The sequence below is a fragment of the Mobula birostris genome, chromosome 7 (assembly GCF_030028105.1).
Source record: "Mobula birostris isolate sMobBir1 chromosome 7, sMobBir1.hap1, whole genome shotgun sequence".
In the NCBI taxonomy this organism is placed as follows: Eukaryota; Metazoa; Chordata; class Chondrichthyes; order Myliobatiformes; family Myliobatidae; genus Mobula; species Mobula birostris.
The window spans coordinates 161,590,665-161,609,059 of record NC_092376.1 but is presented as its reverse complement, the minus strand read 5'-3'; positions in this window follow the sequence as shown (position 1 = coordinate 161,609,059).

The window sequence follows — 18,395 nt, the reverse complement described above, 5'->3', positions numbered from 1 at the left end:
TCGCTTGAGAGGATATACGACTGCTGATGTTGTGGAAGTTTTGAAGCATGCAGTGAAGTTATTTGAGTCTTTTATATTCTTAATAACCACAACTAAGTAATGGCTCATCATAACAACCCTGTGCACCTTATTTTGCCTGCTCAGTATCTTAGAAGGAAACAGAAGTTTGCAGCATATATTTCTTGCCATTCAAACTTAAGGAGAAGTGAAATGTGGACCATGGCTTAATTTATTCATTTTGGGGGAATGTAGGTGTTGTTGACAATGGTTGCTCTTGAGAAGTAAGTAAGTAAATTTGTATTGTCAAAATGCATATATGTCACCATATAATACCTTTTGATTCATTTTCTAACAGGCACTCACAGCAGAACAAAGAAACACACAAACGAAAACTGACGAACAATCAATGTGCAAAAGAAGGCAAAATGTGTACATTGATTAATCAATTAATACAATGATTATGATTTGTGGAACATAAGAAATAGGAGTAGGCCATCTGGCCCGTAGAGCCTGCTCCGCCATTCAATAAGATCGTGGCCTATCTGGCCAAGGACTCATTTCCCACATGCCTGCCTTTTCCCCATAACCCTTCATTCCTCTACTATGCAAAAATCTATCCAACCTTCTCTTAAGTATATTTACTGAGATAGCTTCCACTGCTTCATTGGGCAGAGAATTCCACAGATTCACCACACTCTGAGAAAAGCAGTTCCTCCTCATCTCCATCCTAAATCTACTCACCAAATCTTAAGGCTATGTCCCCTAGTTCTAGTTTCACCTATCAGTGGAAACAACTTTCCTGCCTCTATCTTATCTATACCTTTCATAATTTTATGTTTCCATAAGATCTCCTCTCATTCTTCTGAATTCCAACGAGTACAGCCCCAGGCAACTGAATCCCTCCTCATGGTCTAGCCCCCCGCCCCACCTCTGGAAACAACCTGGTGAACCTCCTCTGCACTGTCTCCAAAACCAGTGCATCCTTCTTCAAGGAAAAAGACAAGAAATGCATGAAGTACTCCAGGTGTGGCCTCATCAGTACCCTGTACAGTTGCAGCATAACCTCCCTGCTCTTAAATTCAATCCCTCTAGCAATGAAGGCCAACATTCCATTTGCCTTCTTGATAGCCTGCTGCACCTGCAAACCAACCTTTTGTGATTCATTCACAAGCACTCCCAAGTCCCTCTGCACAGCAGCATGCTGCAATCTTTTATCATTTAAATAATAATCTGCTCTTTCATTTTTCCTTCCAAAGTGGTGACCTCACATTTACCAACATTGTACTCCATCGGTCAGACCTTTGCCCACTCAATTAACTTATCCATATCTCCCTGCAGATTCTCCATATCCTGATCCTGCATCATCCCTTTATTTAATTAGCTGTAATTTAGTGACTTTTTTGAGTCCATAGGTTGAGTGGAACTATGCCCATAGGTGGTGGAATCTATTTAGTACTGGCCTAAGTGAAGTTACGTAGACATGTGGCCAAGTGGTTAAGGCATTGGACTAGCGACCTGAAGGTCGTGAGTTCGAGCCCCAGCTAAGGCAACGTGTTGTGTCCTTGAGCAAGGCACTTAATCACACATTGCTCTGCGACAACACTGGTGCCAAGCTGTATGGGTCCTAATGCCCTTTCCTTGGAGAGGGGAGACTCGCAGCATGGGCAACTGCTGGTCTTCCATACAACCTGTCCCAGGCCTGCAGATCCATGGTCTCGCAAGACTAACGGATGCCTTTATTTATAAGTGAAGTTATCCACGCTGGTTCAGGAGTCTGATGGTTGAAGGATAATAATTGTTCCTGAACCTGCTGATGTGGGACACCACCAGCCCAGGAGAAGGAGGAAGTGAGCCATCTTCCAACAGCACTGCAGTCTTTCCCACAAAGTTATTTGGCACGACGTTCAAGAAAACAAAATCAGGAACAATGACAATAGCAATTTTCCATGTCTTTGGAGAGGATCCTGCAGTCAAAAATTTTCACACGTTTGAAGTCCTTGTCTTCTTTAATGCTAGAGGTTGCAAGTTTGGAAGGGACTGTTGTCATGGCTTGGGTGAATAACTGCAGTGGGTCTTGCAGATGGTACATGTTGCCGTTACTGTATACCGCTGTTGGACGGAATTAGTGTTTTGGGCGGTATGTGGAATGGGATATCAATCAGGAAGTAAATAACTTTGTTGTGGTTGGTGTCAAGCCTCAGTTTTATTAAGCTGCAATCAGAATCAGGTTTAATAACACCAGTACATGTTGTGAAATTTATTGTCTTTGAGGTAGCGGTGCAGTGCAGTGCATAGGAGAAAGACATTACTTCTACAAGTTCAAACACGAGAAAATCTACAGATGCTGGAAATCCAAGCAACACATACAAAATGCTGGAGGAACTCAGCAGGCCAGGCAGCATTCATGGAATAGAGTAAACAGTCAATGTTGGAGGCCGAAACCCCTCATCAGGACACTGGAAGTTGTTCCATTGTTTTCTATTATTAATAAGTTATTTGCAATAGTATTCTTGGACATAACAATGCTTCTGCAATTTTGCTGGTGAGCAGCTACTCACAGAGAAAAATTGATGTTGGTGCACTTTGTGTGGAAGCTTTTCATCTCCAGACCACTCCAGTGGTCAAAGGTGTTTTGAATCTGTGTCACCCAGAGAGGCCGGGTTCACATTCAGCTATTGTGTTAGTCACTCTACTGCTGGAAAAAAAGCCAGTAGGCAGATGGAGAGTCATTTTGTCTTGAACAAAGCTAGTTTTATGCATTTTGTCCACAAAATCATTATTAACAGAGATTTTTTTTTACCCGATGAAGAAATACAAAATGTTATATCCATAGTGGATGATGGAAGAGGTAAAATAGTGTGGTTAAAATTGCAATTAAATGTGCGATGTTCTCTATTGTGTGTTCTTCTCTGTTACCTCTGTAAATACTGCGCAGTACTGTGAAGGGAGAATCTTTCCATAGTTTGGAATAATGAACATGTGTAATGTTCAATATTTAAAAAATACACTCAATTGCTATTCATCAATATTTATTGAGCAGATTTAACATTTAGATTACCCAGAACAAACTCTGCTCTTTGTCCTCTTGGGGGTGATGAGAAGCAGATTCTTGAAGCAAAAAATTTCCAATAAATATCAAAGGAGCTGTCAAATCCTGATTAAGCACACAACTGTTTAGCCCAGGAAATGTCAGAGTTCCTATAAACAGCAGATAGAAGTGGCTGCTTGACACTTCATACAATGGTGCGGCTTTGAGTCGTTTATTCTGCAAATTTAATCTGAATAGGAAAACAAACAGCTTGAATAAAACATGCACCTTGACTGGGCGGCACAGTGTGTTGACCATTTTATTCCTGAATGAGAAGTTTATCGCAACCCAGGGGCAGGTGGTAATTGAATAAAGGTGATTTCAGACTTCAAGATGTCGCATTATAAAGAAATAATCATATGACAAGTCTGTTTTGCAGAAGAAAGGAGACATATTTTGAGACTTGAGAATAGTAAAAGTGTAGATGAGCTAGCAATTATATCTCTTGAGATAACTGGATGTAATACCTCCTAATACTCTTCCCTAGTGGGTAATTTAGTCTTCCTCCATGTCACACACTGTGTGAAGGGAGTACCATTGGGAGCAAGAGCATAGAATGTGCTGTGTCTCAGACTTCAGCATAAGTCACTCAGTATTATCAGCTCTGCTGAGGCCTGAAAGATGCAGCTGTCAGGCTGAGCTTGCTGCAGGTGGTGAGACAACCTACATAAGGAATAACCTACTTTTCAATGTTGCCTTTGCACCTGCCCTTGACAGAGTTGGTTGGGAGTGAGAACCCTGCAGACCTTTGGAAGATTATTACAGTCTTTGCACTGGATCTACAACTCCTACCATACCCTCCACAAATTAATGGCAACTGTAGCAGGCTTTCCAATGGCCTCAGCTTTACAAAGGGTAGGAAGAATATGGCCAGCAAAGCAATCAAATCATGAGCTAAGTCATATGAACGAAAGAGCTCTGTTAGGTCAAGCTCACAACAGATCCTTAGCATTATTGTTTTTTCTCCCCAAGCCAGCAATTTTCTTTATTCTGATAATTTCAAAATAAATATTTAAAAAGTAAGCACAGCTAACCTAATTGGGCAACTGTCTGGAAGAATAACTAAGCCTGCTGGCAGAGAGGAACTGAATTATCAATAGGATTACAGTCATTAGCCCAGGAAGCTTGAGCACCTGTTAAATCAACTTCACTGCATTCAGACTTTGCAGTTACTTTCTGCTCCTCCTGATCATATCACTGCCTGTTGCAGTTCTAAATAATGTGACAAAATGAAGCATTCAACCAGGGCAGAATTTTTCTGGGCATCAAAATAATATAGATGCAGTGGTATTTTTAAGGAGCTGGTCTTATCGCATCTTCTTTTGATATTGTGTGCATTAACACTGAGTGGTTAAAAATGTACAACTGAAGAATTATTTTGATCATGATTTATACAGCAAAGATAACGCAAATCACACAGAGGCGAAATTAAAACCTATTCTCTTCTGCCTCATTGCAGAGCATGCGTGAAGCTATGATATTGATCCAGTGAGATTTCCAAGCTAACAATTCTGGACCACTTGAAGCAATACAATTGTTGTGTCTCTCTTTTCTTCCATTTTTCAACACTAATGTGATTGGAAATTATAATTGCTTCTATATGGAATGATGATAGTAATTGCAATCATTACCTTCCTGTTAATTATCTGCTCCACAAAACAATTGGCCTCATGCAGTTCTTTTGCTCTGTCTGGCTCTGAGCAGTTAAAGGAATAAAGCCTTGAACTATTTGTGCCAGCCTTCACTGTCATTTTAAAACAATTTTTATAGAATATAAAATCTGAAGATGCCAAGGTATAAAATTCTGGGGTGTTTTACAGGAGTTGTACTTTTATCTTGATGAAAATGGCCCTGGCTGATGTCTATGAGTTTTAATTTGTTATGATCTAGATCTGCTTCACTCTTTCCAGCCACCGAATATGCAGTGCCAACACTTGAGGTGTTATGCTCTAGTGTTGGAAACACTGCATCCTAATTCTGCTTATACATTATAGTAACTATTGTGGGACCATATGTTGCAGAGATGGCCTCGTGTAGTGGGAAGAAGTAAAGTCATCCAGCTCAGAAACTACTTGCGGTTCTTGGCAAAGTTCGAGGGGAGTAATGTAGGGAATGAGAAAGGGGTTAGAACATGTCAGGAAGATGGTCCAAAGTGCAATGGTTGGCAATGGCCTGCAGATTTAATACCAAGTCAAAAGGAGGTTGGTCCTCCTTCCTTCTCCACCTCCACAGCTAATGAAATGAAAGAAATGGATGACACAATGAGAGCATTCAGCTCAGGGTTGAGCTGCCTCATCTCTTTTCCTAGCTCTTGATCCTTCAGCTCACATATTAAATTCATCATCTAGTACTTCTTTCAACATGACAAATTCTTCTACTTCCATCACTCTTTCAGTCAATGACTTTTGGTTTCCTAAAGTGAAATGTTCTTGTTTTCATTATCATTCTATTTAAATAATGCAGTAAAATAAAGCTGAACTTTTTTGGCAGGACGTTTCAAGCAAGATCCTTAAGGGCCACAATGGTAGTCAAGGTCTGTTGCCCAGGATGGAAATATCAAATATGAAAGTGTATAGATTCAAGGTGAGACGGGGCAAGTTTTGGGAGATTTATAGGGGATTTTCTTTTACACACAAAGGGTGGTAGCAGTCTGGAACACACTGCCAGGAAAAATGATGTTAGTAAATGTGATACTAATGTTTAAAACATTCTTGACATGAACAGGAAGGGAATGGAGAGATATGGACCTTGTGCAAGCAGATGGAGATAGTTTGTACTAGCATAGACATTATGGGCCAAAGGGCCTTGTTCCTCTGTTGTACTGTTCTATTCAAAGGAAGATCTGATAGAATTAAAAAGTGTCAAACTTTAACCATATATTCAATCTGGCCTTTTAGGACAGAATATATTGAACAATGACTTTTTAATGTGATATAGTGTGTACACCAAGTAACATATTGCACCCATGATAAATACAGCCTATTTTTGTGGCCATTGTGTTTTTTTTGGGATCCAGTTCTAGGGCATTGTGAAAGTTAATGGGTCCGATGTTCCTGGCTCTGGTTTCCATTGTGCCATCCCATTTGCAATCCGACAGTCAGTCGAGTGCTGGCTGAGCAGCGCTTGTCACTTCTGTCCTAACGACATCAGCTGGAGGCGATAGCTGATATTTTTGCGATGCAGTGTCATGTTTTATTCCTACTAGCATCACGGCTTTTGTTGTGCTGTCCTTTGCAAGTTGTTACAGTGGTGATCATAAATTGAAGTCTCTGCAGGTGCTTCACACCAAGCTCATTTTGTGAGAGATTACACACTGAGTAGACTGATTTATGGGCTCTCATGCTTATTCAATATGTAAATAGTGACTGCATGTGACTGGAGGAAAAGTTAACATTCATTACCTGGTGAATATATATTTGCTGCTGGATCATTTGAATTGGGTGGCTAAGGGGTGGGGAGGAGGGGGGCTGGGGGAATATTCCAAGCAACTTTTAACAAGAAATCTTTTCAAGTCAAGGACACCCATATATACTGCATGTTGCTCTTATTCATTCCTTCATTTCTCTTCTGACAATTTTGCTTCTTGTTTTGGACATGCTCATGCCCTTCTGTCTTTGTCACAGAGCCACACAACATGAAAACAGGGTATTTTGCCCATTATGTCCACACTGACTAGTTTGCAACTATCTGTCTTAACCCCATCTTCCTATGCCTGGGTGTCTTGAGTGTTTGTCCAGACACTTTCCCAATCATTGTCAGTGAATCTTCCATCACCCTCTCCAGCTAAACATTCTAGACACCCACTATTTACTCATGAAAAATTTCACCCTCAAATCCTTTCTAAATTTTCTTACCACTCACCTTAAATCTATGTCCTCTAATTGTGTTCATTCATGATAAAGGGACATATACTCCTCATAACTTTATAGACTTAGTTATGTCCCCCTTTAATGTAGTCTCCTCCAAAAAGAATAGACATAGTCTCTCCAGTCTCACATAAACAAAACACTCCATCCCAGGCAACATCCTTTCTTCTGCAGCTTCTCCATCACTATCACATTTTCCTATTTGTGGTTACGTTTTGTGCCCATCTCTCATTGAAGAAGAAGAAAGCCTTTAACTCTGGTTGGAGTCATCAGGACACCGTCATGATGGCATTTTTTTAGCAGGCTTTCTTATTTTTACGAGGCGTAGTTGCTAGCTCGACACTCAACTCAGCATGGATGGAAAGCGTGCAAGGGAGCGACTGGATTCGAACTCGAGAGCCTTTGCTCCGAAGTCCGGCACTGATGCCACTATGCTACCAGCTGGTCCATCTCCCATTTCTTTCTCCTTATCTCTGTCATTTCTCCACTTTCCTTCTGTTTCTTCTCTTCGCCTTCTCTGCTTTCTCTCCCCTGCATTAATTTCCTCCATAAACAAAGGCTTTATTACCTGAAATTTAGTACAAGTTCAACTGAATCTTGTCCAGAGATCCCAAAATCCATAAATTCAAATGTATTTCACTTAAAACAAAACACCGTATTGTTATGGAGCTGGAACTGAGAGACTGGGATAAACAATTTTCACAGTGGTTTAGAAAGTGGAAGATACAGTTATGTAGTAGTGTTTGTCCCAGAGGTCAAACCTCAGAGCTAAATGTCATTGAATCAAGTTCCATTTTTAAGGTTTTGAGCAGGCATTTTAAGATGGCATCAGTGAAGTCCACCAAAAGTGTCAAATCTGCCATATTTCAGATGTTAAGTACATAGTGTTTCAGGTGGGTAGAAAAGATGTCATGTGCCTATTTGAAGAAGAACAAATGCAGTCAGCTGATGAAAGGGGTAATATCTATTTTTAAATCAATGCCATATCAGTTAGTCCTGATGAAGGGTCTCGGCCTGAAACGTTGACTGTACCTCTTCCTAGAGATGCTGCCTGGCCTGCTGCATTCACCAGCAACTTTGATGTGTGTTGCTCCCTCACACGCTGTCTACTAGCTTTCGCTATTTGTGAACTAACTTCCTCTCTCCTAGTCTCTTTAATTTGATTCCCACCCCCCAACCATTCTAGTTTAAAGTCACCTCAGTAGCCTTCGCAAATCTCCCTGCCAGGATATTGGTCCTTTTTGTACAGGACACACCTGCGCCAAAAGAGGTCCCAATGATCCAAAAACATGAATCTCTGCTCCTTGCTCCAATCCCTCAGCCACGCATTTATCCTCCACCTCATTGCATTCCTCATTACTGTCGTGTAGCACAGGCAGTAATCCCAAGATTACTACCTTTGCTGTCCTTCTTCTGAACTTCCTTCCTAACTCCCTATTTTCTTCTTTCAGGACCTCTTCCCTTTTCCTACCTATGTCATTAGTACCTATATGTACCATGACCTCTGGCTTCTCTCCCTCCCACTTCAGGATATCTTGGATGTGATCAGGAACATCCCGGACCCTGGCACCAGGGAAGCAAACTACCATCCGGGTCTCCAGACTGTGTCCACAGAATCGCCTATCTGACCCCCTAACTATCCAGTACCCTATTACTACTGCCCTCCTCTTCCTTTCCCTACGCTTCTGAGCTACAGGGCCGGACTCTGTGCCGGAGACACGGCCACTGTTGATTCCTCCAGGTAAGCTGCCCCCCCCAACAGTACTCAAACAGGAGTACTTATTGTCAAGGGGCACAGCCACTGTGGTACTCTCTATTACCTGACTCTTCTTCTTCCCCCTCCTAATGGTGACCCACTTCTCTGCCTCCTGTGGCCCAGGTGTGACCACCTGCCTGTAACTCCTCCCTGTCAACTCCTCACTCTCCCTGACCAGACGAAGGTCACCGAGCTGCAGCTCTAGTTCCCCAACACGGTCTCTTAGGAGCTGCATCTTGGCGCACCTGGCGCAGATGTGGACATCCATCTTGTTTCGGTGACGATATTTGTACATTAAGAAGTTTCCAGAAAGCTTTTCTACATTTTACAATTACTAAAATGATACAAAAAAAGGAAATTAATTGACTTTGAATTCTCTGCAATTATAATATTATAATAAGTTACAACACTGTGTTCCCCAAATCACCAGGAAACTAATTTAAACAATATAGAAGATAAAAAACCCGATGTAGATTGGGAGACCGCTTCGCCGAGCATCTACGCTCCGTCCGCCAGAACAAGTTGTAACTACCAGTGGCCACCCATTTAAATTTCACTTCCCATTCCCACTCTGCCGTGATGAGGCCATACTTAGGTTGGAGGAGCAATACTTTATATTCCGTTCGGGTAGCCTCCTACCTGATGGCATGAACATCGATTTCTCAAACTTCCAGTGATCTTTCCACCCCCACCCCCTTCACCATTTCCCATCCCTTTTGCTCTCTTTCACCTTATCTCTTTGCTTACCCATCGCCTCCCTCTGGTGTTCCTTCTTCCTTTTTCTTTCTTCAGTGGCCTTCTGTCTCTTTCACCAATCAACTTCCCAGCTCTTTACTTCATACTGCCACCTCCAGGTTTCACCCATCGCCTGGTGGTTCTCTCTCCCCTCCCCTCACCTTTTAAATCTACTCCTCAGCTTTTTTTTCTCTCGTCTTGCCAAAGGGTTTCGGCCCGAAATGTCAACGGTACTATCTTTCATATTATGCTGCCTGGCCTGCTGAGTTCCTCCAGCATTTTGTGCATGTAGATTAGATTTTCAGCAACTGCAGATTTTCTCTTGTTTCTAATTCCAATCTAATTAAATGACTGGATTCTGTCCCTAATGTAGACATCTTCATACAAAATATTCCACAAGGTCCTTTTAATGTTCTGGCTTAGTCAGACTTGGCTTGGTTCCTGCAACAATGTATAGGCATGATATAATAATGGTATAATATACATAGTTGATGATATAATAACCATCCATTTTTGCAGTTTGAGTTCACAATCCCTTCCAAAAAATTACTTGAAGAATGTTAATTCCCCATCTCAATAGCACCGCACATAGAAAACTGGTTTGTAAAATTAGGGTAATCACAATTTTGCCATTTGTTATAAATCATTTATTTTTGTCCCAGTTTTAGCATCAATGGAAATTCACAGATGTATCGACCAAAAACTCAGTGCATCCTTCATGGAAGGAACTGTGCCATCTTTGCTTGGTCTGACCTAAATGTAATCCTCGACCCATGGCAATGTGATTGAGTTTAATTCACTCCAAAAGCGGTCCTGCAAAACACCACTCTGCAATAAAACCATGCATCTCCACAGTCTGAATGTCATAGGCTACAAATGTTGGTATTGTTAATGATGTCCACATCATTAAAATGAAAGTGAATTCAAATATAGTGTGGATACGCTTCCACGCGTAGATATGCATGGATAAGCATGGATAACTTCACTCACCTCAACACTGAATTGATCACTATGGACTCATTTCAAAAACTCTATAACTCATGTTCTCAGTATTATATTTTATTTGTTTTTTTTTAATTTTTGTATTTCTACAGATCATCTCCTTTGGTTCACTTATCTGTCTTTGTGTCAAAGCATTCACCAGCAACTTTTATCTGTGTTGCCTGTCTTTTTGTGTAGTTTTTCATTGATTATAAAATATTTCTTTGATCTACTGTGAAGGCCTGCAAGGAAATGAATCTCCTGGCAGTATATGGTAACATATAAATATGTACCTTAATAATAAATTTACTTTGACTTTAGAACTTTGATCATCCTAAGCATTCATTCCATCCATTTAAACCCATATGAAGAATACAAGAGACGGGAGAGTTGCTGAACAACTTTTTTTAAAACTCAGGGCAGCTGTTACCTTTCTTGTGATTGAATTACTCTGACAAGTTCTCCAATTTGCGTATATTCTTCATCTGGTGTACCCAACTTATTTGCATTTATATTGTGCCTTTCACGGCCTCTGGATGTCTGACTTTTACAGCAAATTACTTTCTTCTGAAAGCACATAGTGATATCAATAGACCAGAAGGAAATCTTTGCACAGAAAGCTCCCACAAACTGCAAAATGGCAGTGGCAAACAAATAATATTGGTCGTAATATTGGCCCATGCTATATGGACATCAGTTCTGTGGTGTACTGACTTTTGATCCTTTGAACCATGCTTGGTAAGATTATCTTCAAATAAACTTGATTCCACAAATTGTGCAGTAGTCACCTTTCACTGCAGGTTAACATTCTGGTAAACCAGAGAAACATCTGACAAGTGCATATTTCATGCTGATTGCTGTTTTGATGCATAGACGAGAAAGTATATTCATTTCGCCTCCTTACATTGCAATGGATATGAGAAAAGAAAGGCAGGTAAATAGCTCCTTGCTTGAAATAGTGAAGCGTTTTTAGTTGTTTGAATCAATATGCTGAAGCGTTTAAAATTAAATATCAATATCACTTCTGTGACAGGCATCATTATTTAAACAATAAATAAGAGAGGAATTCACTTAAACCAGTTGCGAATTCATTATTAAGAACCGATCTATAGCTGGAGGTTCAATATCTCTGCTACCGTGCATTGTGAGAACCTGTCATGTTCACTCACACACATGGGTACTGTCATACTTTCCAGATTGCATATTAACATTGGGAAGGACTTGAAGATATAATTAAGACTGACATTTCAATGCTATTCCATAAGCCTGTTTCTCTACTGGTGATCTTGCTCCATATCAAACCTTGTTCCAGTGAAGGGACCCACTCATGGAATTTCAGCCAATCTCTGGTCAGAATTTCTTGCAAAGAAATCCCAGAAAGTATTTTCACTTCAGCAAATGTAGTCTTTCGTTCAGTGCAGTAGATGGGAGCTGAGAGGAAACTTGAATCAGCCATGATGAAATGGTGGAGTAGACTCGATGGGCCAAATGGCCTAATTCTGCTCCTGTACCTTATGGTTTTATTATTGTGCACAATGTGAAGATTTAACTACACAAAATCAGGAGGTCAAATGATGCGGCCAACCCTTCTGATGAGAACTCCCAGTGTTCAGCAGCTCCTGTGTAAATAAGCTCTAGACTTAGGCAGACCTAACTGGTGTAAGATCTGATCCCTCATTCGCTTGACTGGGGATTCCCAGTCTTCACCAATGTGGTACTTAAATCCTCAATTGTGTGAATGAGGATTCTCAAATTGGAAATAATGAGGGGAAAAAACTTCCTTTCTAACTTCCTTCGCTTTAATCTTTTCAATTATTTCTGACATTTTGGGGTGGGATGGTTAATTAATTTTTAACAAAATTAAAGTTAAGTAACTTTTGCATATTGAAATTTGCTGTAAACATTCGATGAGTAACTTTAGTGTTTCTGTACATCAGAATCTGAACTGCTACCATGACCTCACCATTGCATAAGACCTCACTCCAATGCATAAAAACAAGAATGGTCAGGTTGGGAAGCAGTTTCTTCCCTCAGACCATTAAACTTCTGAACTCCCTGCCGCCATCACATTCAAAGTGTTACCGGTTAATCTGTTCTGCAATTTACAATATTTATACACTTTAGTTTGGTTATTTTTGTGTGATTCGTCTGTTGATTTCTACCTTACTTGCATATGTTACTGTGTATTATGTGTGTACTACAGTGCTTTACACCCCGGTTCAGAGAAACGCCTCATTTCATGGTATACTTGTATCAGAATCAGGTTTATTATCACTGGCATGTATCGTGAAATTTGTTAACTTAGCAGCAGCAGTTCAATGCAATACATAATATAGAAGAAGAAGAAAAATAATAATAAATAAATAAGTCAATCAATTACAGTATATGTATATTAAAAATCATGCAAAAAGTAGAAATAATATATATTTAAAAAGTGAGGTAGTGTTCACAGGTTCAATGTCCATTTAGGAATCGGATGGCAGAGGGGAAGAAGCTGTTCCTGAATCACTGAGTGTGTGCCTTCAGGCTTCTGTACCTCCTACCTGATGGTAACAGTGAGAAAAGGGTGTGCCCTGGGTGCTGGAGGTCCTTAATAATGGACACTGCTGTTCTGAGACACCGCTCCTTGAAGATGTCCTGGGTACTTTATAGGCTATTACCCACGATGGAGCTGACTAGATTTACAACCTTCTGCAGCTTCTTTTGGTCCTGCGCAGTAGCTCCCCCACCCCCCCGCACCAGACAGTGATGCAGCCCATCAGAATACTCTCCACAGTACATCTATAGAAGTTTTTGAGTGTATTTGTTGACAAGCCAAATCTCTTCAAACTCCTAATGAGGTATAGACGCTGTTTTGCCTTCTATATAACTGCATCGAAATGTTAGGACCAGGTTAGGTCCTCCAAGATCTTGACACTCAGGAACTTGAAACTGCTCACTCTTTCCACTCTCTCCACTTCTGATCCCTCTATGAGGATTGGTACGTGTTCCTTCATCTTACCTTTCCTGAAGTCCGCAATCAGCTTACTGACATTGAGTGCAAGGTTGTTGCTGTGACACCACTCCATTAGTTGGCCAATCTCGCTCCTGTATGTCCTCTCATCCTCATCTGAGGTTCTACTAACAATGGCTGTATCATCAGCAAATTTATAGATGGTATTTGGGCTATGCCTAGCCACACAGTCATGAAATAGAGAGAGTAGAGCAGTAGGCTAAGTACACACCATTGAGGTGCACCAGAGTTGATTGTCAGTGAGGAGGAGATAGGTTGTGGTCCTCTAGTTAGGAAGTCGAGGATCCATTTGCAGGGGGAGGTACAGAAGCCCAGGTTCTGTAACTTATCAGTCAGGATTGTGGGAATGATAGTGTTAAATGCTGAGTTATAGTCGATGAACAGCAGCTTGACATGGGTGTGTGTGTTGTCCAGGTGGTCTAAGGCCGTGTGAGGAGCCTTTGAAATTGCATCTGCCATGACCTATTGTAGTGATAGGCAAATTGCAGTGGGCCTAGATCCTTGCTGAGGCAAGTGTTCAGTCTAGTCATGACCAACCTCTCAAAGCATTTCATCATTGTAGATGTGAGTGTTATGAGTGATAATCATTGAGACAGCTCACATTATTCTTCTTAGGCACTGGTATAATTGTTGTCTTTTTGAAGCAAGTGGGAACTTCTGCCCGTAGTAGTGAGAGGTTGAAAATGTCCTTGAATATTCCCACCAGTTGGTTGGCACAAGTTTTCAGAGTCTTACCAGGTACTCCACTGGGAACTTCCACCTTGCGAAGGTTCACCTTCTTAAATGACAGCCTAATATCAGCCTCTGAGACAGAGTTGACAGAGTCACTAAGTGCTGCAAGGATCTTCACAGCTGTAGTTATATTCTCCCTTTCAAAGCGGGCATAGAAGGCGTTGAGTTCATCTAGTAGTGAACCCATTCATGCTATTGGGGTTCACTTCATAGGAAGTAATGTCTTACAAGCCCCTGCTGGAGTTGTTGTACATCAGATGTTGCCTCCAACCTCGTTCAAAATAGTCTCCTCACCCTTGAAACAGCCCTCTGCAAATCATACTTGGTTTTCTGGTACAGTCCTGGGTCACCAGACTTGAATGCCACAGATCTATAGTTAAATGACAATAAATATGACTTGACTTGACTGGACCATGAACTTCAGTATACAGTCGATCAATTGGGTTGCTCCTACTTTTGAGAAGTATGAAGACTATGAAGTTTCAAGGTCACTCATTTTACATCCTTTTCTTCTTTAAGATCCTTGGTTCTGGGAGCCGATTCACCCTTACAGAATTTTGTTGCTTGGTTTGCAGTGATGTATATTAGACTGGCTAGTAAGGACACAAAACATTTCTGCATTGATTTTTGTGCCAGTCACCTGCATTACCCTCATTTCACAGATTGGTAAATCTGATCTGTAAATAATGTTATTTTGACATTTGGAAAACCAATCTAATTATTTGACTTTCAATAGTGATGAGTGTGAAACTTATCATTATTTACAAAGCTAGTTTGTTTGGCTTGATATTAGCAATCTCCAATCTCCTTTGTTGTTTGTGTTTACATAGCAATTTAAGTACTTCATCAATTTAGCTTGTAAGAGCATTGGGCACCAGCTGACATTCAGTAGTTGAGGAACTTAGTCAATCTAAGTAATGTTCAATTTTTGAACAATCTGTGATCATGACTCACACTTAGGAGAGGCCATGTTAAAAAGTCAGTGCAGATTTAATTACTTGTATTCCAAAGATTTAACTAAACTCAATGGAGCTGATTGCAGAGCACATTTAGATGAGTAATATATATATTTTAAATTTATAATGGATATATACATTTGATGGTGGTATATTTAAAAGAAGCTAGGAATGAACCATTGTAATGTATGGTTTGTTCTTTATACCTCATCAATAAAAAGGTACAGCTTTGGAGAAGAACATTACTTGTCATATTTGTTTATGAGGTAGAATGTGTGGAAAAATGTATTTAAAACATGTCCTCCTACTGTGTGATCAAGAATCTCTGGAGGGGAAGGCCCTAAATCCTGAGCTTTGCCTATTGCCTGTTGCTGGGGCCGGGGTCAAAGCGCTCGGCAGAGATGGTGCTCGGTGCTCGGTGTCGGAGAGCTGGTCAGAGGCTTGGAGTTTCGAACGGACTCGGAGTCAGACTGTGGTCAGATGCTTCCAGGATGCTGCATCAGCAAGTTTGCGGTGCTGGAGGTTCACCGTCTGCGTGAGATGATGGGACTTTCGAGAGACTTTGAGACTTTTACCATTGCCCATGGTCTTCTTATGAAATTACGGTATTGCTTTGCACTGTTGTAACTATATGTTATAATTATGTGGTTTTTGTCAGTTTTTAAGTTGATTTGTCATGTGTTTCTGTGATATCGTTCTGGAAAAACATTGTATCATTTCTTAATGCATGCATTACTGAATGGCAATAAAAGAGGACTGTGTGTCCTCATAATCTAATCTAATCTAATCTAATCTTTCTTAGATTTTATCTGTTACTCCTATTTCAGTAGTCACTTTATTTGACACAGGAGTGAAACCCTGTTTGGTCTTCTGCAGCTATAGTCCATCCACTTCAAGAACATTCAGAGATGCTCTTCTGCACATCATTGATGTAAGATATGGTAATTTGTGTTCCTCTTGCCTTCTTGTCAATTTGAACGAATCTGGCCATTCTCCTCTGCCCTCATTCATTAATAAGGCCCACAGAACTGCCACTTATTGGATTACTTTGTTGTTTCTCGCATCATTCTCTGTAAATTCTGGAGGCGATTTTGCATGAAAATCCCAGGAAATCAGCAGTTTCTGAGATACTCAAACCAACAATCATTCTATGATCAAAGTCATTTAGATTACATTTCTTCCCCTTTCTGATGTTGGGTCTGAACAGCAAGTGAACCTCTTGAACATGTTATAAAGTCATTGAAGAGTTCAGCACAGTAACATCTGTCCGTTTCACCCATTTAATCCATGCCGAACCATTTAAACTGCCTACACCCATCGACCTGCACTGGGGCCATAGGCCTCCATACAGTGACCATCCATGTACCTATCCAAACTTCTCTAAAACATTGAAGTCAAGCTTGCGTGAACCACTTGTGCTGGCAGCTGGTTCCACACTCTCGTGGCCCTCTGAGTGAGCAAGTTGCCCACTTAAACTTTTCACCTTTCACCCTTAAACCCATTACCTCTGGTTATAGTCTGACGCAGTATCTGTGAGAAAGCTTGAAAATGGCAAGTAAATAATTGGGAAGGTGTTGGGTAATTAAAGCTGATGAAAAAAATATAATAACATTAAAATATGGGAATGATTTAGAATAAGATTGGTTACAAGGAGACAAAGACAATAAAAAAGCAGAAATGTTGCTGTTCATTGCTTTGCATGATAAACTCAAATGTTTATACTTCATCATTTTGAAATATAATGTGAGACCGGAGGAGCAAAAGATAGAAGAAATATTTGGTGATGGACAATGTTTGATGGTTGAACTGTTTCAAGATTGGAAGTAGATGACAGTGTGTGGAGTTCTTGGGTATCATATTCTCCACATATATGTATTATATGTAAATAAAATTGAAAGAGCACAGAGAGAATTCACAAGGATGTTGCCAAGACTGCAGTATCTGAGTTATAAGGAAAGATTGAATAGGTGAGAACCTTATTCCTAGGAACATAGAAGATTGAGGAGAGATTTGATGGAGGTATACAAAATTATGAGGGATATAGATAGGGTAAATGCATGCAGGCATTTTCCACTGAGATTGGGTGAAACTACAACTAGAGATCATGGGTTAAAGGTGAAAGGTGAAATGTTTAAGGAGAACATGAGGGGAATCTTCTTTCACTAAGAGCGTGGTGAGAGTGTGGAGCACAGGTGATGGATGCAATCTCAATGTCAACATTTTAAGAGAAGGTACATGGATGGGTGAGGTATGGAGGGCCATGGCCTGGGTGCAGGTCAGTGGGACTAGGCAGTTTAAACTTAATGGACCAAAAGGCTTGTTTCTTTGCTTTGATTTTCAATATGACTCTATGACTTTGTCAGTAAAAAAGATCTCAAAGCTCAGGAATAATCAGGACAGAAATGTGTCCATGATTGAGATTTCATTTGTGAATAAACAGAAAATATTGGAAGCACTTAGCCAGTCAGTTGGCACTGATGGAAAAATAAACAGTTAATAAAATATCATTGACTTCTAGCATTAACTTTCTTCCTTGTTCCACAGATACCGTCTAACCTGCTGAACATTGTCAATATATTTCTATTTTATTTCAGATATCTAGCTACTGCCTGCTTTTGTTTTCAATCTACAATTTATTTATTTGCTTCTGTTTATCGCAGTTTCTACTTTATATGCTATCAAAACTCAAATTGCTCACAAAATACAGATCTGCTCATGATATCATTGATGACACTGGTCATTTAGTGCTTTAGGTAAACTGCTAGATGTGACCTTAGAGCTCAGAATAATATATTTTGATAAACTAGTCCTGGGATTGTAGGCTTTTTGCAGACAAGTGAAAGGCAATGCTTGATTTCTTTTTATTTTATATGTCGGAATTAGAATCAGAATCAGCTTTAATATCCTAGTGTATGTAAATACAGTCAAAGCCACATCTACTTAACAATTGATATTCTGTTTTATTTTTTATGAAAATTCATTCCCTCAGGTGAGCAGAGTCATATTTCAACAGATCTGTTATCTTCAAATAATTCAGCTGTGATTGACATTAAATCAAGCTCAGATCAAAGGTGTTCCATTTGAAACTTGGGTCCCTGTTTGAATCATTTCAACATTACTATGAATTAGTAGTGTATGCATCAAATTCACTCACAAATTCAAGTGATGGCAAATTTCAATCAAAAAACATTTTCAGGAGATTAGTCTCATAAGGGAGCACAAGCCTTAAGGAGTCTTGCAAAGTAGAGCTACTAGGACTTGATGTTTC